Raw genomic sequence first — 21197 nt, forward strand, 5'->3', positions numbered from 1 at the left:
AGACCAAGCTTTGTTGCAGTACCACAGTCACCGGTTAGTCACTTAGAGCCCCGCAATCTCTTTCTAATCACCTTGCTCTTTGAGCAGCCTGCATTCACTTGCTCCCAAAGCACCTATCCTGTTACAGTATCACCTCAGAGTCAGACAGTTCCTCCCAATCCAATCACAGTCAAGTTATACTCTACATAATACTCCTGGGGGTACATCCGTATCAATCTCCTTCGTTGTTCAAAATTCCCTGAAGAGTTTCTTCCTCTATGGAAGATATAATGAAGGAAGGAGGAAGAGAGAAGTAATTTAGTAACTACATGTATTTTCCTAGGGGAATTTAACAAGACATGAGGAACTGTGTTCAATGGGTATTCACAGGAGCTGCTTCTGCTATGAAGAAAGCTGAAATGAAAAACCAAAGGAGCCCAACAAATTGCAGGGAAATAAACAGACATGCTAATAGCGAATGACAGCATCTTTCAGGCCTCTTGACTTTCTAAATATATCTGATGATACCAAACTGAATGTTGTCTCCAGTCGAGAGCTAGAGAAGTACTGCAAATATGGGCTTCATCACTCATTCGTGAAAACTACCTTGGCAACTGTTCTATTTTTTCCATCTTTTAAAGCTGCAAACTAGACCTCTGCTAAATTCAAACATTTAGCTTTTCCTGAATTTTGCACAACAGTATCATCTCCCATCTCCAGTGTTCACTTTCATAGTTCACAGGATTTAATGCTGAAAAGGACCATTAAGGTCATCTAGTTTGTCCTCTACTATACTGACTTTATTGCCATTTTTGACAAAATGGCCACAACAAAAGTGTGAATTTTTCTATGTCTGGGGTGGGAGGCGGAATGCTCCAAAATCAGGCCCAATTCTCATTTAAAATCAGATGTTTTGCCAGATCATTTTCTTTAAAAAAAGGGTCTTTATTGGCTAAAATAAATGCATGTGGCTTAGTGAAACAGGCCCAGATTCTCAAAAATATTGAGGTGCCTAACTCCCATTGAACTAGGTGCCTAAATACCTTTGAGGCTCTGGGACTTTTTTCTGAAAATAGGTCCTTTTTTTTGGTTTCATAATAAAATAAAAATCCTCTTGAGTTTTGAGACGTTTTGCATTTTATTATTTCTCACATCTCAAATGTGTGGGTTTTTGCATGACAATGCTCCTCTTCCCTTTTCCTGTCTTGTTTTTCTGTAATGGCAGAACATTATCTGAATCCTTCAAAACAATATTTTTGTTTCCAATAAGGACTTTTAATTGTACTCGATTGTGTTGCTCTATGAATAGTCTTAGGAAATTAAAAGGTGGCTATTTTAAGCTCTAAAAATTACATCTTGACAGATGATAGAGTTTGTGTTCTCTGTGGGCCTTTAATGTACAGCCCAGGGAGAGGTGAAGTGTAAAGGGGAAATTCAGCAGTAGGAACATCAGGATGGATTCTAATAAACTGGGTCAGATTTCCTCCTGGGACTCTAGGGCACCACAGACAGCACCATGGACTCCTTTTGAAATGGGGCAGTGTTGGGTTCCTCTCTGCACCTGGCCACTTCTTCTACCGGGAGAGTAGCACTGACTCTATCCTCCTTGTGTACTCAGAGAAGGCCAGCCACAACCGGGATTTATGTTTGTTCTGAGACAGATTTGCTTACTTTATTAATGAACCCCCCACCCCCTTTATCTTTTCTTACTGTCAGCACAGCAGAATCATGGCTTTGGAAGTGTAACACGATGCCACTGGATGGGTCGTTGGATTGAATCTGAGACTTCTGTGTTTGAAAACATGAGCTTTATGTGCCTGATCCAAAAAAGACAGCTGTTACATCAAAGCTAGTGGTGGACACATAAACCTCCGTGATCCAGCCAGTAGACGGTGACAGAGAACCACACTGTGGAAGCATGGGTTACAGAAATGACAGAATTTCATTCCACTTCATGGATCCTCAGTACAATTGCCGCTTTAGGAGCCTTTGACAGAGTGCAGGGGTGTCTGATTCTGATCTCTCTTCAGTTTTACACTGGTCGCATTTCACAAAATGCAGTATTTTCCACTGGGGTAAGTAAGAGCAGAAAGAGGCCTGTAGTTCTGTTTTCAAGCTGAGTTTGCCCTGGTGGCAGCTAGAAGTATCTTGGATTTGAATGCACACTGAGCAGATTCAATATAGAAATCACTGAAGGGGAATAAATATGGATGTCAATTTTCTTACTATAATCTCACTTTAAGGAGAGATTATTCTGAAATTTTAAAATGAAAAACCAATTCTCACACTAGGACAGAGATATGCAGAGAGGGAATGTGGGAAATGGATATAGCAGCATTTCTGAGTAGCAAATAAAGTACAGAACTTTGATGCAAAGGATTTCTTATATATATTTAGGTGAGTAAAAGCAATGGAAAGGCGACGGGAGAAATAAGGAATGGCTGATGGACTGTGACATTGCTGCTGTTTGTGCGTGTAATCCACTGACAGTTGACAGTTATTAAAGTCGTCCTGATGTTTGAGGGAGTCATTTCCAATTGCCCGTACATGTAAAAGCTTTCATGGGAAATATATCGTATCGCTCCAAGAGTTCCACAATTTCAAGTTTTTTTAGTTGAACTTCTACTTTACACAAATGAACCAGACAGACCGAGAAAGCAAGAGTTGAGCTGTTGTGACACCTTGTATTTAAACCTCTATCTGAAGTCTCTCATGCCCCACAAATGTCAGATTTTTATTACATAATGCCATTGAAAGAGTGCCATAACACAACTCTCTCATTTTAAGTAACTTGACGTCATTACTCTCTCTCCTAAATCACGGGCATCATTTCAAGGCATTTGCAAATTATGTAAGGGGAGAGGCACATATCGAAAGTATAGAAATAAGAGAATAACAGGCCCACATGAGCAAGTTACATTTCTTTCTTGTTTATCAGGTGTTTGGAAATCTTGAAATGTTGGTGTGACAGATATGGCAATTTCCTGAAATATGGGAGTACTTAACGTATTGAGTTTATTTATCATTGTGGGCCATGGACTGTATGTAATTCCATGGTGGTGGATGACCACAGCTCTTCCAGGAATTAAGAACAGCGTGAGGGTGATTAGGCAAATTCACTGAGATTGTAACACCTCCAGAGAAGTACCATCACCCGGAGCCGCTTGCTTACATTAGTTCAAACTGGATTCTCCAGAAACCAAAGAAAGGACTTTTGGATAAGTAGTTTAAACTCAGGCTAATTCATGTCCTTCCTTCTCATTCAGCAAATAGACAGGCCCTTCTGTCCAAGCGGGGCCCTACCCCTTCCTGGAATAGATGGCAAGACTTTGGCGGGTGACCTCTGGTAAATTGTTAACATGCATATGGGAACTTTTATTGTTTTTATGTGTTTTCTCTGTAATGCTTTCACCTTAAGAATAAATGTACTTGTTTATGAAGAGCTGTGGGATAACTTGTGAGTGCTGGCAATAACAATTATTCATAGTCTTTGAAGAGAAAGCAAATTGCAGATGCTGGTTTGCTTAGGCAGTCTGGCTTGTTGAGAATATCACAATATAGGCAGGGAACAGTGCAGCCTGGAAAAACTCCGGTCATAAGGGAGTGAGATGTGGTTCTCTGCCCAAAAGTGGTGACTTCTGAGGAGCCGGTAGTCTTGAGTGGGTGCCCTTAGATGACCACTAGGGGGAAATACAGGTGCAATTGCCCTGAACAATTAGATATATAAATTAGACCATCATTCATACAAGCTGGAACTGGGCTTGCATTAATGAAAACTCATTCTAGAAATACAATGGATAGCTGGGTCCTATCACAGGCTTTTCCACAAACTCATATGTAACTTAAGACACTTGTGAAGTGCAGTTATTGTTAGTAAAGAGATTTGTATATGCTTACTTATGGGCTAAAATACTTTTCTGATCATCTTTAATCCATTTAGCTCTCCTGAGACAATACAATTTGGGAAGTGAGTTGGATTGTACTCTGGCACAAGCATCAACAGAATTGTTAACTAAGTTTCAATTCTTATTTTTCTTCAAGTGCCTTCTCTGATTCAACGGTTTTGACCAACACCTTGCATTTTTCACAGTTGCAACAGAGTTATAAAACCTCCACACGCTGAGCAAGATCCCAATGTACAATAGCAGCATGTAGAGTTATATTCAAGGAAAGAGAGGTCAGTTAATGAATTAAAGGGAAGAAACCTTTAAGTACTCCTAAGATATTTCAAATCAAAATACAAGAGGAAGGACCAACTTGAACACTCATCTCCATTGTTGTCTCCACTTTGTTTCCAGGAACACACAACTGTATTAAGCGAGTGTGATAGCACTTGACTGACTTCAGACCATTTTCATAATTGCCTGGTAAAAGCAGCTGATTTAATTGCAATGATGTTTGACAGCTGTTAAAAATAAAAAAACAAAAATAGCCCAAGTCCCACATCCATATCCAACAGGAGCACCAAAAAAGAGAGAGAGAGATAGTCGGATGCTTATGTGCTGACATGTATCTGCAAAGTTAGCACCAGACCGAAAATAATTATTTTGGGGAAGGTCTATGGCCTGTATTATACACAAGGACATACAGGAGATCAGGCTAAAATGAGTGAGGGAATTTTAATCACTATGGATGTAAAGAGTGTAGTTTTCTCACTAATAGCTTGGTCCTATCCTGGGCATGTGCCAAGTATATGGTAACAAAGTACCCTGAACATCTTGGAGCTGACTTTGGTCAACATTCCCTCTCAGCACACACCTAGCACTCTTTTTACCACCTGGAGAGAGGAGTCAGCACCCTGATCCCATTCTCCTCCACCTGAACTCCAATCCATCTCCTGTGTGAGACACAATCTGAACCACACACCCAGCTGACAAAACGTTCCCAGTAGCATCAACGGATCCAGGCCTCAGACCTCACACCCTCTGCCACACCTTCCAAATAGATTGAAAAAGTCTACCTTCTGTTTAGCGCGTCTCCACTGTGCTGCACCGATGGGAAATGCATACCCCTTGACGCAGTGCTACACTTTTTGGGGAGGTGGTTTTATTAGATCGACTTATGGATCGATTGAGCATGTCTTCACCGCCACTCAATTGAACCAGAAAAATCGATCTGACGGCAGCAAATTTGCTGCCATCAGTGTAGACACAGCCTGGGATGACTAGCCCTGCATATGCAACAGCAAATCCTCAACTCAAGCTGCAGTATAGAGAATAGGCTGTTAAATCACCATGTTAGCTGAATACATAAATGTCAAAATTACTTTGGAATAATTTATTACATCCACAGCTGTTAAAATAAATAAACTATGGGTTTGCAGACTACAACTTATGAATACTTTTTCTAATTCATAGTTTGCATTTTCTGTTAGGTTTTAACCTTGGAGCCTGGTATGTGTTTCTATATTTTTAAGTCTAGGCATTTCAGAAATGATTAAGGAGCTTAGGAATAAAATGTCAGTCTTCTGCTACATAGGAGAAGTGGCTTGCATTAGGTGAAGAAGGGGGCCTGATAATATTCCTTGGGCTAAATTCAGAGTTGAGTCTAAATGAGTCTATCTAAGACCTAAGTGTGCTTGATTCCTCATTGCCTTTCATATTGTATAATTGTTTTCACTTGTGTAATACACTACCAGATAAAGATGGTAGCATCCTGGACCCCTTTTGATCAGATATAAATTACTACTCAATGGGCAGGCAGTGGAGAATCAGGCCCAGTGGTTCTAGTGGGGTCTAAGTTCTGTAATTTACACCTTTAAGACTGACATGGACTTTCTGCGTTTAACTTACACAACACCTCTGTGCTTGGCCCACTGAGTCTAAGAAGGTCTGAGTTGGTGCAGCTTACATAGCACAGGCTAGGGCCAGAAGACAGGAGTGATCCAGCAAAGGACCACTTTGGAGGGAGTTAAAATAGCACTGGGTGAATATGAGTCACTTTTCAGTTCTTTGGCAATTTTGAAAAGCAATGCTTCTTGTTGGACCAAAAATATATTTTTTTGAAACTTTTGATGAATCTAGAAATTAAAAAAAAAAAAGTTTTGGGTGTAATGAAGCTTTCCATTTGACCTGAAATGAAATATTTCATTTGATTTTGAGCATTTTGTAAAGTTTTGTATTTAAAAAAACAAAAAACAAAAAAAAAAGAAGAAAATGGAAATTTTGGTACAAAATGTTGTTTTGAACCGAAAAAATGAAAGTTTCATTAAAAAAAAAGTTGAACAAAACATTTAAATATCTTTGGACTTTTTTTAAATGAGCAATTTAAGAGAGGCATTGAATTTGTGAAACATTTCAGTGTCACTAAATCTGCATTTTGCGACAAAAAAAAGTTAGTTCAAAAAATTTTGCACAGTTCAATTTAGAAGGTGTTTGTTAAAATAGATCAAACCTCATTTCAACTTGCACTTTTACAGCTCTTCTACACCAACTTAATTGTCCTTACTTCCCATTGAACAACAGTAAGTAGGTATAAATAGACAGAATGGAGTGTAAGAGGATGAGAAGGCTAGCTCCTGATCTTTCTTACATCAGTGTAAATCCAAAGCAATTCCACTGATTTCAATGGGGATAGTTACATTGGTATAAATCTGGAACACCTCCTTTAAAATCATTGGAGGGTCACAGTAAGATCAGAATCTAGCCCAGGGATTTGCCTTACACTTCACCTTTGAATTTGGCCCTTTTTCCCAAATGAATCTTCATAAGAGATTAACTTAAAAGCACTGCATGGAATTTAAGACTGGCTAGAAACATTTTTAACTCAGTTAATTTCTCATACTTGGATATCATCTAGCAGCTCAGGATAGAAGATTTGCACAGGTTCAGAACTCATCAAGACAATTGTTCCCATAATTGTACAAAATTCATTTAGCAATGTACATGCAATGATAAACATATGAAACACTGGCAGTTATTAACATTAAAGCACTGCAAAAAGTGTTTTTGGCAATCACTATCTTGTTTTGAAATAATTGACTCAAACAGACATTTCCATGTGATTTTTGCGGGGGGAGGGATCGAGGTCAAAAGCAAGACTAAATGTAAATGTTTCATATAAATTAATTTACAAATATGAAATCATAAGCTCTCTCTTTTGTATACTCTTTGCAAGTCGCACAATGCCTTTCAGATTTTCTCTCTCTCTTTTTAAAGTAACTTTATTACTTGTGAAAGGTATTGGACTAACAACCCTGGAACTGAAGTGCTTTTAAGCCTTATTACAAATACAGCATGGGCAGTAGCCAATATGCCTCCACTTTGATTTCCAGGGACCCCTGTGAAGGATGAAAGGGCAGTGTCTTTTCCAAGCTCATTTGCTCCTTTGCTTCTCTGCTAGGACTATCAATGAGAGTGCCAGGCAGTGTCATTTGAGATACAGACACTCATCCATTAGAAACCTAACTGAGATCATCAATTTATTCCTGGTTGGCTCTAAATAGGTCTATTTTTCCTTTGAAAATGAGCCCATTTTCACTATTAAAAAGAATCTCTTTTTAAACACAAAAATGAGACCAATTTCAGCATTTGCAACAAAATGAAGAAAAATGCTCAAATTTAATTTTCCTCTGTGAATATTTCACCATTCCTCTAGTATGCTTCAGTACTGAGCCAAACTGGATTTCAACTAATGACTGAGAAGTGAAAGGCTCTTTACTGAATTACCAGTCCCTAATGCCATCCAGTCCCCCACTCTCCAGTGTTCCTTACCATGTAAATAACATAATGGAAAAGTCATTTACTCAGCTGTCTGAAATCAGGATGGATCAGGATAGACACAATAATTTCCCTTTTTGCAATATTGTGGTACCCCGGTCTGCTCTAATAAAGGCTCTAAGCAGCCACCTCCCCTAATCATTATTTAGGTTATATATATATGTAATGTTCAATGAAGTGCGTGCACGCACATACGTGCACACACACTAAACATTAGGGTTACTTAATGTGCAGTACCTCTAAAGCTGCTTAAAGGGTGGATCTTGTTTCCAGTGATTGCAATTGCGCAGGACTGGGCACTGAATGCTGCCTCTGCCGCACTGCTTTAAGCAAAACTAATGCATTGCAGTGGACATTTCAGTCCCCTCTGCTGCAGCAAATGCAGTACAGGAACTCATAAAAACATCCTTACTGGATTATCTCAGGCACGTTAGGTAGGACTATTACCTAGATTTGTGATCCATGGTGAAAAGCGTTCTGGAAAAGCAAAATATTATTACTTTCACCCTTTGTGTGTTTGATGCTGGTGTTAGCAGAGATGGTCAGTGAACCATGCCAGAGCAAATAAAATGGAGTTTCCATTAGCGGATTGGTGAGAAATCCAAGTCCCTTAGCAGCAAGAGGCTTTTCTCCAATCCACTTCTTACCTCTCCTGAATGGTGAGCAAGGGGAAGTGTTCTTCCTGTCATTCCTTGCTAAGAGAATTAAATCTTAGCTCTCTATTTAGATACATTTAATAGATTTTTAAGAATAGAGGAATCCATGTTGGACCACTGATTAAAATTCTGTAGTATATCTAAATATAGAGTATGTCTACAACTGCAGAGTGAAGTCAATTTCATTTAAATTGACCTTCACCCGCCAAGCTGCAGAAATAGGAGGAGCGTGATCACACCACGTGCATTCTGTCAATGGTTTGCGTCCCCACCAGCTGCACTTGCATCAATAATCAAAGCAGTGCATCGTGGGTAGCTATCCCACAGTGCAACTACCTGCAGTGCCTTTTGGGAAGGTTGTCATCCTCCCATGATGCAACATACTCCCTCCCCCTGGACCCAAACAAACAGACGAACGTTTTTTCACGCTACTTTTCCAAACCTGTCTCTGTCATGCACACGTCATTGTCAGAGAGGCATGGAGCCCGCTCAGATGTGCATTATCATTGTGAGCATCACAAATACCTCATGACTTATCCTGCAGTATTTTCAAGACTGAAATAGGAGCTGCAGCATGGAAAATTGCGATGTTACTGAAACTGCCCTGCTACAAGCCATAGAGTGAAACAATTCCCGTTTGCTACAGGCTGTCAGGAAGCATCTTCACTCAGTGGAGTGCCGGTTCTGGTTCTGGGAAACAGACTGGTGGGATCGCATCGTTATGAAGGTGTGGGATAATGATAATAGGCTGCAGAACTTTCGTATGCAAAAGACCACTTTCATTGAACTTTGCTCTGAGCTGTCCCCAGCCCTGAAGCACATGAATACTCACTGGAGACCTGCTCTGCCAGTGGAGAAGTGAGTGGCCATTGCTCTGGGGAAGCTGGCAACCCCAGACTGCTACCGCTCAGTTGGGAATCAATTTGGAGTCAGTAAATCCACTGTGGGAGCTGCTGTGATGCCAGTATGCCGGGCCAGTAATAGACTTCTGCCAGGAAGGGTAGTGACTTTGGGAAACAGTGCAAGATATAGTGGATGGTTTTGCCGCAAAGGGGTTCCCTAACTGTGGCAGAGCGATAGATGGCACGCATATCTCTATCTTAGCACCGGACTACCTTGCCACAGAGTACATTATTTGAAAGGGATACTTCTCAATGGTGCTGTAGGGATCACAGGGGATATTTCACTGACATCAATGTGGGGTGGTCTGGAAAGGTGCATGACACGTCCATCTTTAGGAACTCAGGGCTGTTACAAAAGACGCAGGCGGGCACTTTCTTCCCCGACCAAAAAATAAATATTGGCGATGTTGAAATGCCAATAGTGATCCTGGGAGATCCTGCCTACCCCTGACTCCCCTGGCTAATGAAGCCCTACACTGGGCATCTGGACAGTAAGAAGGAGCGTTTCAGTAATAGGCTTAGCAAGTGCAGAATGATGGTGGAATGTGCATTTGGCTGCTTAAAGGCAAGATGGAGCAGTTTGCTCACTAGGTTAGACCTCAGTGAATGCAACATCCCAACTGTTATCTCTTCCTGCTGTGTGCTCCATAATGTGTGTGAAACAAAGGGGAAAAGTTCCCGCAGGGTTGGGTCATGGAGGCTAATAGGCTGGCCAAAAATGTTGAGTAGCTAGATTTCAGTGCTACGCTGAGAGCCAACCATGGAGCACTGTGCTTCAGGGAAGCATTGAAAACCTGTTTTTACAATGAACCGCAGTAGTGTGTGTCTCTGTCAGTGTTGTGCCGTGCCTTCCCTTCCCATCCCCCACCCTCGCACCATCAGTCCCCTCTCCCTTCTTTCCCCACCAATAATCCCCGAGCTCTCAATGAATAAAGAGTAATGTTTTTAAAAGTAGTACAGTTTTATTGGTTACATTGAGGGGAAAGGAAGCTAATATAATGTTCTCATAAGGCTGCTTGGCCATCCAGAGCAAAGTGTGACTGTGGAAACAGCAAAGCATGCACATTCCCAGTTCTTAAAGGGGCTGTTGCCTCTTTCTGCTCCCCTCCACACCAGTGCACGTACTGCATCCTACTCAACCTCCTCCTAGAGCACTGGGGAGTGAGGGCTGGTACAAAACAGCTTGCTGGTTGAGCGTTTTGGAGGGGCTGCAGAGGGAGTCTGTCCTGCTGCTACTCTTCCCGGAGCTCTACCAGATGCCTCAGCATATCAGACTGATCCCTCATAATATACAACATCTCCTGTTGCATTGCACGCTCCTGCACTGATTTTCTGTTTTCCATGTCCATGTTTAGTTTTTCTGACAATGACATCCTCCAGGCTCTGAGCTCTGTCTGAGCAGCCACAGAGGTGTTCATTAGTTCGCTGAACATGTCATCTCAAGTTTTTTTTCCCCCTGCTTTCTAATTTGGAAAAGGCGCTCTGCAGGAGTAGAAGCTGTGGTGAAGGCCGAGGTGTCCACTGTAAGGCAAGCAAAGCACAAAGTTGCCATTGTTAGATGGCCCCATGTACGAAAAGAAACGTTCTAATGTAAAAAGAACTCCCTTTCATATTCACAGGGCAAAGCCAGAACCGCATACCAATCAGTACCTATTGCATGGGTAGGAGTGACGTTCCAGCCATGGTAAGTAAGCGATCTTTGCATCCATTATAGGGAAGTATCTGTAGCACTAAATCGCCCAATCCATACTTAACCAAAGAGAAGAATCACTGGGCTCCCCTTTACCATCCCAAAGACCGATTTGGGAGGAGGTTGTCAAAAAGGATTGGAGGAGGGTGTGGGTCAAGTGTCGCTGGAGAAAACATAGGGACACCCCTTCCTGGACCCCTAAGATGCATGCCAACAATATTATGGCTAGGAATTGTCTGTGTTGGGGCCCAGGACACCATCCATGGCCTGGAAATAACACCCAGTGACTGTACTGGTCAGATACTGTAAACTTGCGCCATCTTCCCTAGGTGACCATGTGTGGTATCAATCTCCTGAGGGTAACGCAGGTGAAAAGGGAAGATTTGCTGCAAGCATTGGGGTACAGACCTGGTCCTTATGCTGCTATGCTGTGTTCCGCAATGATGCTTGCTCACTTAATAGAAGACTGGCAGGGAAAAGTGTCCTACTGTGGTGGAAGAAATAAGGCTGCCCTCTCCAGAAACCTTCTGCAAAGGATTGCAGAGTACCTACATGAAAGTTTCCTGGAGATATCCACAGAGGATTCTCGAAGCATCCCTGTGCACATAAATAGTCTGTTCTGGGGGTAACCCTCTGCTGAAGTGTACTAACACTCAGGAATCCCATCCCCACAAAAACACAAACTCCTTTTTCCCCCACAAATAAGAAGGTGGACTGGGGACATAAATCACATTTCTGTGGTTGCTATACACACTCACCAGATGTGCCTTTGCCGGCATCTCGGTCAGTAACGCTGTCCTGTGTCCGACTGGGCTGCTCTGGGGTAACAAACAGATCCTGACTCCCAGGGAGAATGGATACCCCTCTCTCTTGACCCTGTTCTTCTCATCCTCCTCATCCACAGAGTTCTCCTCATTCACCCTGAACTAGGATTCTTCGGAGGTATTAATCCTGTATGGTGGCAGAGCGGTGGGATCACCGCCGAGAATCGCATGAAGCTTCTCATAAAAGTGGCATATCTTTGGTGATGTGCCAGAATGACTGTTTGCCTCCCTAGTTTTCTGATATGCTTGCCTCAGTTCTTTGATTTTAATGCGGTACTGCTGCTTGTCCCTGTTGTGGCCCTTCTCCACCATACCACATGATATCTTCTCATAGATATACAAATTTCTTTTGCTGGCTTGGAGCTGAGCCAGAACAGATTCTTTGCCTCACAGGCTGATGAGATCCAAGACTTCAGGTCGACTCCATGCTGGAGCGCGTTTGGGGCATGCAGTCGCCATAAGCAGTTCAGCTACAAAGCTCTCTGTACACTGACCAAACAGGAACTGTGAATTCAAAATATCCAGGGGCTTCAGAGGAAGGGATGTTTCCTGTGCATGTGGCCGTGGTGCAGCAGAGTGCGAATGTCCAGAGCAGTCACAAGACAGCATTATGGGATATCTCCCAGAGGCCAATGACGTCTATTTACGTTCTGCTCTGCCTACATTAACGCTCATTTGACCCATAGATTTCGACTTCAGCGCTACACCACTTGCGGAGGTGGTTTTATTAAGTTGAATTTTACTGCGATTTAGGTCGGCAGAACTGACATGCCAGTGGAGACGCATACTTTATGTGGTCAACGTAATCCACATTACGTCGATCTACATGGTCTGTGTAGACCAGGCCATAGATTGGTGGCTTAAACTTAACTTTCTCTGGCAGCTGAGTGAGAAGTGGCTACCAGCAGGTAGACCTGGCTACGGTCTTCAGAAAACTATTCTAAGTTCCTGTAAACCTTTAAAATAAAACACACTTCCTTCTATCTAGCCTAAACCTCTCCCTTCCTCAATTTTGCAGCATACCGTACCATATCCCTGGAGCCTGGGGGCATTTCCTAGGTCTTTATGTTATCCATTGGGGTATTTAAACCCTCCAGTGAAGTCACACCCTCAGTAACCATTTCTTCAAATTCTGCATGTTCAATGTCCAACTCTTCCCTTCGAAGACAACTCCTCTAGCCCTCAGATTAATTTTATTGCCACCCAACTCTCTCACTTCCTGGCCTTAGCATTGTCACTGTCTTTCTTTAGTTTCATATTAGGATGGGGCTGCTGTTAAATTATGCACATGAATGATAAGGTTCCATTTTTATATTCTGTCTAGGAGTGCAAGATTTCAAGTAGATCAGGCTGATCACTCTACAGCGGCTCCTGAGATGGGAAAGGGGGAAGAAAGATGTTACCATTACCATGTTGTTGAGAAAATAGCTTTTGGGGGAAGTACGGGGTTGAGATATAATTGGTTTTTGACATTTCCACAAATTGTTCTTTCATCTTTGATGTGAAGGACAGCAGCTGAACATCTTAAAAAATGTTAGTGATTTAGGGATGGAAAAATCCACCCAAATGCGCTCTTTCTGGAAAACCAATACAGGGATGCACCAGTCACAGCTGGACTCCTGTGTGAGTCTTGAGAGGAAGCACCAAGGACCAAGTCTTGCCTATGACTCTACAGAGGATGTCCCATGCTATTCTGCTACTCAAGGAGGCAGCATTCCAGGAGTGGGGTTGGGTAGGGCGCTGTGTGTGTGCAGCTCTCATGTGATTTAGAGCCCTGCTCCACAGTGGTTCCTGACATGGCAGTGCATGAATGGGGGAGGGGTGCAGGACGGGGACAGGTGTGGGACTAGTAGATCTAACTCTGCGTGGATCCTTTAGTTCTGGTTCCGGAGTGGGGTGGGGTGAGAAAGTGGGGGGTCAGGAGAGGATGCATGAGTGCCATGGATGACTCCAAGGGCTGGGAGAAGGATTCCTTCTTCCTGCACGTGACCAGCCACTGGTGAAATCCTTATTTCCAGGTATCCAGTAAACGGTTTCACCCCAAGGTCACAGAGGTTCCCCTGGATTCACATATATTTAAAGTCCATTTTAGGCACATATTTTATTTATACCATCACCACCTTTTCTTACTCATCTGGGAGAGAAGGATTTAAAAAAGAAAACTACTTTAGTTGGTCACATTCTCCCTGCAGTTCCTGACCTTTGGCAAGGACTCACTTAGTTTTCCTGTGTTTTATATTGGGGACTTAAAAGCCCACAATATGTAGAGAGAAGGCAGCAATCACTGATATGAAGCCATTGAAGAGTCATGCTGGGCTAAGAAAGATAGCAGGGATGGTGATTCACCTTGCCAAGTTTAGACTAAGGATTGCACTAACTTTGGCTTCACTAAAAGGTCTTCTAAAGACAGATTCAGAGTTTCAGTATGATGCCCAGCAGGATTCTGCCTTGTCAAAAAGGAAGCAACTAATTGCCCCTGAAGGCACACTGGCTTAGTAGGACACTAAAATAGACACAATCAGGTCAGGCAGATAAATTCAAGTGAGGACTTGGGGCTGTGTTACTACAAAAAGGGAAGCCAGCTGTTTAGAAATGAACCATGCACATATTGAAAGGGAGATGCACGCAATGGAGTTTGGCTGTGATCGCTTCTATCAATATGTTTTTTGGAGTCTAGCACCCTCTGAGGGCAACCATGGAAAATGCCCTTATGGCAGCACCATTAAAACTGTGAAGAATGATATTGTTCCTGTAGAAATACAACACTGTGGTTCAATACAGTGCAGGGAAGAATACACCAGTCACGGGCAATGTAAGCAGATTGTTTCTGACAGGATGGGACAATAAGGTAGAGTCTTTAGATGCTAAGTTAATTCAGTCATGTGCAGTTTACCTGTCAGATAAGAAACAGAGAGAGCTAAGGGCTGCCACTACATTGCAGTTATTCACTTTGCTGGAAACTAGCATGGCTATCCGGTCAAAGGAAAAACAACCTGCGTCTAGTGTCAGTGACAGACCTATAGACATTCCATGAGTTATGGATGATCCGATATTTGAAACTGGAAGATTTGTGCCATGACAACTGAGAGCAGAAATGACAAAATGCATTCATATGGGAGTAGAAAAGGGAAACTACAGAACAAGGGCTTTGCAGACTAGTACCAATGCATAACTTGAAGAAGAGGTTGTATGTGTCCAGTTTGTTGTAGCACTGTATAATCAAAGCCTCGGGTCCCATGGTTCCTCTCCCCCCAACGGCATTCCATCTCACCCATCAAACCATTTCATACCGTGTGTTAACACGGTCTGTCTCACTGCCTTGGCACCCCCTGCTGGCTATCTGGGGAATCAGCTCTCAGCCAGGCAGATGCCCCTCTCCACGGTGTCTCGCATTCAGTCCAATTCGTGCTCCCCCCCCTTCCAGGGGATTCTGCAGACCCAGTTCTAGCCACCTCCCACTGTGGCTACTGCTGTCCTGTGGCAACAGGGGGTGGGAGAGGGACCCGGGCCCATCCACTACTCAGGGTCCCAACCCAGGGACCCTGTGTGTGGCAGTCTCTCACTGCGTCTCCCCTAACTCCTCCGTAGCTTTCCTTGGGCCACTTCCCCGCAGTCCCCAGTACCTTCTCTGCTTTTTCTTCAGGGCCTTTGGTTCTGCTGAGTCTCAGCAGCCAGCCACTGCTCTGTCCAGTCTACTACCAGTCTTTCCCCCTTCGAGCTCCTGTCCTTGCTCTGCCCTGTTGCTCCTTATACACTGGCCTCCTGGACCCTCATTGGCTGCCAGGCAGCTCCTTCCTATTGGTTGCCTTTCCAAGGGCCCTCTTAACCCTTTCTTGGCCAGTGATGGGCAAGCACTCTGTCACACTGGATAACAAAGACTGTATTCTTACAGTGGACTATAATACTCATTATGAATTGGAGAGGCAGAGACACAGGTATTAGTAAGCACAAACGCATCTTTGACTGACATGGTACACTGGAGGGGCTGGTCCCCAGCACAGTTGACAAGAATTCCCATAGCTTGTGCATGGCTGGGATTTTGGTCATACAGCACTTAGTCCTTGCTATCCGCAAGCAAATGGGCAAATGAGGAGGAGAAAAATGCAAACTTTGAAACACCAACTAAAAAAAGCCAAGCACAGCAAGAAGACCCCTGCTTCGCTATGTTGGAGATGGTGATATTGATACATACCTTCCTTTGTGAACTGCTTGGAGATCTCTGAACAAAAAACATCAAATGGGCTTGATCCAAAGCTCACAGCAGTCAATGGAAAGGCTCCCACTGACTTCAGTGGGTTTTCAATAGGCCCTGTAAGAGCCAAGTATTATATTATTTATTATAATGTTTGTTCACTCCTTAGTCTGTCTGAATGAATCATTTCTTAGGTGGAGAACTGCTGCCTACAGCTTATAGTCACACAAGCAAACAAAGACATGATATGGTGTCAAAAACAGACTAGTTACTTCTGGCTCTGGGCAGCTGGTGAAATATATAACTTATTTATAGATTCCAGAGCAATTTCACCACTTCACAATGGAGGCGAGGGTTTTTATCATCATTTTCTGTGGGTGTAACTGATAGCAACCGATACAAGAAACCACACTTGTTGGTTGTCTTGGAGTGCTTGTACAGCTTCACTTATTTCATCCTGTTGAGGAGGAGGAGAAGAATCCAGAAAAAAGGCTTTAGACCTTGATTGAGTGTTTAGGTATGATAGATAAGCAATGCTCTTAAAAAAAATTGACGTTAGAATGAAGCACCATATATGGCCTTCTTGCTTTAGCTCCACAGAAAGTTAATGGTGCAGTTTATGTCTTAGACACTGGATCATTACCTTGAGTGGGAGGTGATCTAACAGGCCTCTGTCAACACAAGAATAAAGCATATTAGAACAAACAACAGCACTTCAGTTTCTTCTGGTGGCTACATGACAACTAATTTTGTAGGCTTACTACTACTACAATGTGTAAGTAGGAAGAGCAATTTTTTTTTTTAAACAGGGGATGGGAGACCTAAAACTAGAGAACTACCAAAACATGATGTATACATTGTGTCTCTCTTTTAATATTATTTCTGCAGTCAGGCATTACATTGGATCCCTCTGCACATATCTTAAATGGCCCCTATTACAGTAGTATCTGAGCACTTCACAGTCTTTAATGTATTTGTCTTCACTACACCCCTGTAAAGTAGGGAAGTTTTATCTTCCCCATTTTACAGATGGGGAACTGAGGTACAGAGACTGACGACTGACTTGCTGGGGTCACACAGGAAGGCTGTGCCAGAGCAGGAACTGAACGTCTCTCTCCCAAGGCTCCCAACAGCTAAGCCACTCTTCTTCTCTAAGAATGAGAATTTGCTTCAAACCACAATTTAATTCGTTTATATGCAACTTTGTGCCGTGCGCTTGATACCTGATTTATACTTAGTGTTACCATTGGTGTCGTGTGCAGCATTCTAGCAGGGCCGTATTATCCATTAGGCACAATAGGCACAGTGCCTAGGGCCTATGAAACTTTCAGGGCCTACGAAAAAATGTTTTATATATAATTTTTTATTTTTATTAAAAAAACTATTTATTAATAGCTTAAAATCTAATTAGTTATTTCGGTCAGGGGGCCTACGAAGGCAAGTGTGCCTAGGGCCTACGAAGGTCTTACAACGCCCCTGCATTCTAGATAACAGACCTTTGAGCACCTAGACCCGAAGTCAGCAAGATATTCATCTTAATAAGCAGCCCTAACTTTAAGTATATAAGTAAACCCATTTAAATCTATAGTTTTTAAAGTTAGGCATGCTTAATTACCATGCTGTGCTTAAAATTAGGTGTACTTAAGTATCTTGTTAACTTGAAGTTTTAATGCCTGATCTGATAGAAAACCTTTTTGAAAACTGTGTTACCTCTTCTTCTTCTACATTTAAATTTCATTTGGACACACTTTTCTCTTTGTGTTTCTAGTATTGTTTAAGAAAGGCCATAATCCAAGTTGCAAGTCTAAACATCCCTGTAGTTTGGAAAAACACATTTCTAGCTCAGAATTTCACAGCTGGAACTAACTAGAGGTTGAACCAAACTGCTCAGTCTAAGCCACTCTGGGAAAGTTAAATCCCCACCCAAACTTCAAGACTTTATTGCCTCCATATACATTAGTATTGCTACTTTCCCTTACAGTGCTCCGACACTCATGAAAAATTCCTTACAAATAAATAATAATAGCATAATAATAATAAAAGGGTCAGACTAATCTGTGATGTCAGCTTTGTGGAGATTCTTTTGGTTGTGTGGGGGAAAAACTAGAACAACTTGCCATGGAGAAGGATACATTTTTTTAAAAAAGCACTGACAAACCTATAGTAACAGAATTATCAAAGTTATTAGTCTTAGTTTCAAGCAATAAGATGATGATGAATTGCAACTGCCCTTGAAGAGATGGAAATACTGAGGTATTAACTTCTTTACAGGATAAAATCTTTATTTTGAACTATTTGGCTTGCTTTCAATCAGTAAGAAAGGCAAAACCCACCCCCTCAAACAAATATGCAAAACCCAACCCCCTCTCCCAGTTAAACCAGAAAATGTCAATGTTACAAACAAACACATTAGGAACTGAGCATTCTGTTAAATTCAGCACAGAGCACAGGCAACTTCAATTTTATTTTGTATTTATTGGGGGCTTAATTAAAAAGAAACAAAAACAAAACAAAGCAGTTTCTCCTCCATGAGCCAGGGGCCACATGAGAATTGTGTGTGTAACAATCTTACAAGTCTGCGTATGCTACTTCAAATTAAGTTTGAACTTTCATCCTTTATACTGCTGTGAACATGCCCCCATCTAGTATGTACCTCTCAAGCTCAGTGGATGGTGTAATAAAAGTGAAAGAGACACAGGCTGGTAAGAGATTTAACTCTTTTTTCCTGGTCCCAGTGACCTGTCCTGGATCAGGGTTTAAAAGATCATGCCCCTGACACTTAATGTAATCTGTCCAGGGAGCCTGGGACATTAAGGAGAATGGGGATTTTAAACTAAAAAATTTTAAAAAATCAGTTTTCATATTTTGTGGAAAATTGACTTTTTAAATTTTCATAGAAATTTTTCACCTAACCCCTGCTCTCATTTTCTAATGAGCTCTCGTCAGTATCTTACAGGTACTCTTACAGACAGCATGGCAGGTTTTTTTTAAACAGAGGCAACATTTTCTAGTAGATTGAGCATGAGGCGGGGCTCAGTATTCTCCTGAGTTCAAATGCCACTCAGTGACTCTGGGCAAATCACCTAACTTTTCCAGATCTTAATTGCCTCCTTTGTATAATGAAGATAACATTATCAGTATCTAATTTACAGAGGTGTTTTGATGAGTAGTTACTTAATGTCTCCATAGAACTTTGAAAATGTAAAGTAATATATTAATGCTAAATATTATTATTAAGAAATATATTGTACTGTCAGGACCCTTATCTCAGGGACCCTGTGTTGCATGATGTAGGTGTTACTACATTGGCACTGAGAAACCAGCCTAATCAATCCAAGTACCAAACATACCCTTGTACAGATTTGGCTACTCATAGAGTTGGTAAATCAGAAACAGGCTGTATAATCACATTAACTTGTGATAGAATACTTTATTCCAGTTTTTAAAAGAATGTGTAAATATTTCACCATCCAGGATACAGCAACAACTAGAAAATGTCCCTGAGCATTGGAAATTGCACATAAGCATTACCATAAAAAACTCAAATGGGTAAATGTACATAGTGTATGAAATAAGCTATATTGTTCAAGTCAACATTACTCACAGTCAAGGTTTAGGTCACATATCAAGAATTTATCAAATCAAACATCTGAGACGACTGATGAATTTTTAATGAAAATGGCATTTTCCCTGAGCAGCAGCCAAAGCAATGTTTGAAATATTTTATCCATGATTCTCTGCTTTTGATCTAAAATTGATTCTGTGGTGAAGGTTAGAAAGCACAATATTTGTGCTTTTATTGTGATTTTAGAAAAATCACATTCTAAAGGCTGATCCTGCTGGTCTTACCCATGTGAACAGTGCTACTGGATTCAACAGGTCTGCAGACGAATGTGAAATAAGCAGGAGCAGGTCTTAAATTTAATTTGGATTTACCTTTAAAAGTATCCTCTTTTACCAACCCTATGAATATGAATTATTTAAATATCTTTCCAATAAATATTTATTATGCCAGTTTAATGAGTATTAAGTTTCCTCCAAACAGCCGTGTTCTTCCTATGAATGACCACAGCTCAGCTGATAGCATCACCTTATAGTAAAAGACTCAAAGAGCTCGATCTGTTTAGCTTGACAAAGAGAAGGTTAAGGAAGGACTTAATCAGATTTTGTAAGTTCCTAGATGGGGAACAGAAATTTGATACTAGAGGGTACTTCAGTCTATCAAACAAAGGTATAACAAGATCCAAAGGCTGGAAGTTGAAGCCAGGCAAATTCAGACTAGAAATAAGGCACACATTTTTAACAGATATATAATTAACCATTGGACCAATGCGCTGAACGTTGTGGGAGACTCTCCATCACTGGACATTATAAAACTAAGATTGGATGTTTTTCTAAAAGATATGGTCTAGTTCAAACAGAAATTTATTCAGGGAAATCCTATAGCCTGTGCTATACAAGTCAGACTAAATGATCACAACTGTTCCTTCCAGCCTTATAACCTGCGTGTGGAGAATCAATGATGACAGGATAGTACCAACTCTGATTTTCCTTCTCCAGAGCAGGGGGGAAGATTCTGTTATCACTGAGAAGTAACTCCCATACGCAATAAGACTGATATTTGAAAATTTGCAAGAATTCTATGGGCAGTTTAAGGCAGCGATGGGGACTCAAGCATTTAGATTTACACCTGGTCTAAACTACAAAATTAGGTCAACATAAGCCGCCTTGTGTGGACCTATTGGTGCTTGTGTCTACACTTAAATTTGTCTCCCACTGATGTAAAAGCACCCCATTTTGCCAACATAATCACACCACCTCCCCACATGGCATTGACACATGGTTGATGTACCAAGGTCGATGCAGGGTGAGTGTAGACACTGCAATACCTATGTTGTCCCTAACAGTCCTCCAGCAGCTGCCCCACAATGCCCAACACTGACCGCTCTGGTCACAGTGGCAAACTCCACTGCCTGGGCTCACAGAGATCGGAAACCACGCATCCCCTTTAAAGCCTGGTGAATTTTTGAAATGCCTTTTCCTGATTGTCCATCTTGGTGAGCACATTTAGCAGCTCTCTACTGTTGTATGCAAATGCCCAACTGACCATGCCGGCTACATGCTCCAGATGTGCTCCGACCTGGAGCAGACAGGAAATATTGGATCTCCTGGGCCTGTGGGGAGAAGAGGCTGTGCAGGCACAGCTCCGAACCAGCCATAGAGACGTCGACATCTA

At 41.9% G+C, this 21197-nt stretch overlaps 1 protein-coding gene across 11 annotated transcripts in view; it reads right to left on the minus strand.

Moving 5' to 3' along the window:
• Positions 1 to 21197, minus strand: part of LINGO2 (leucine rich repeat and Ig domain containing 2) — an 805515-nt gene that overhangs the window by 130363 nt on the left and 653955 nt on the right. The window contains exons 10-13 of one of the 11 annotated variants that reach the window (XR_010920755.1): positions 16605 to 16632; positions 15962 to 16078; positions 11704 to 13140; positions 10241 to 10776 (exon numbers count right to left, since the gene is read on the minus strand). The exons of the other annotated variants lie outside the window; for them this stretch is intronic. The gene's annotated coding sequence lies outside the window, so the exon portion shown is untranslated. Of the gene's footprint in view, positions 1 to 10240; positions 10777 to 11703; positions 13141 to 15961; positions 16079 to 16604; positions 16633 to 21197 lie in introns of those variants that run through there. 11 annotated transcript variants of the gene reach the window in all.

The sequence above is a fragment of the Emydura macquarii genome, unplaced genomic scaffold (assembly GCF_026122565.2).
Source record: "Emydura macquarii macquarii isolate MOO-44397 ecotype Brisbane River unplaced genomic scaffold, CSIRO-AGI_Emac_v2 contig_1451, whole genome shotgun sequence".
In the NCBI taxonomy this organism is placed as follows: Eukaryota; Metazoa; Chordata; order Testudines; family Chelidae; genus Emydura; species Emydura macquarii.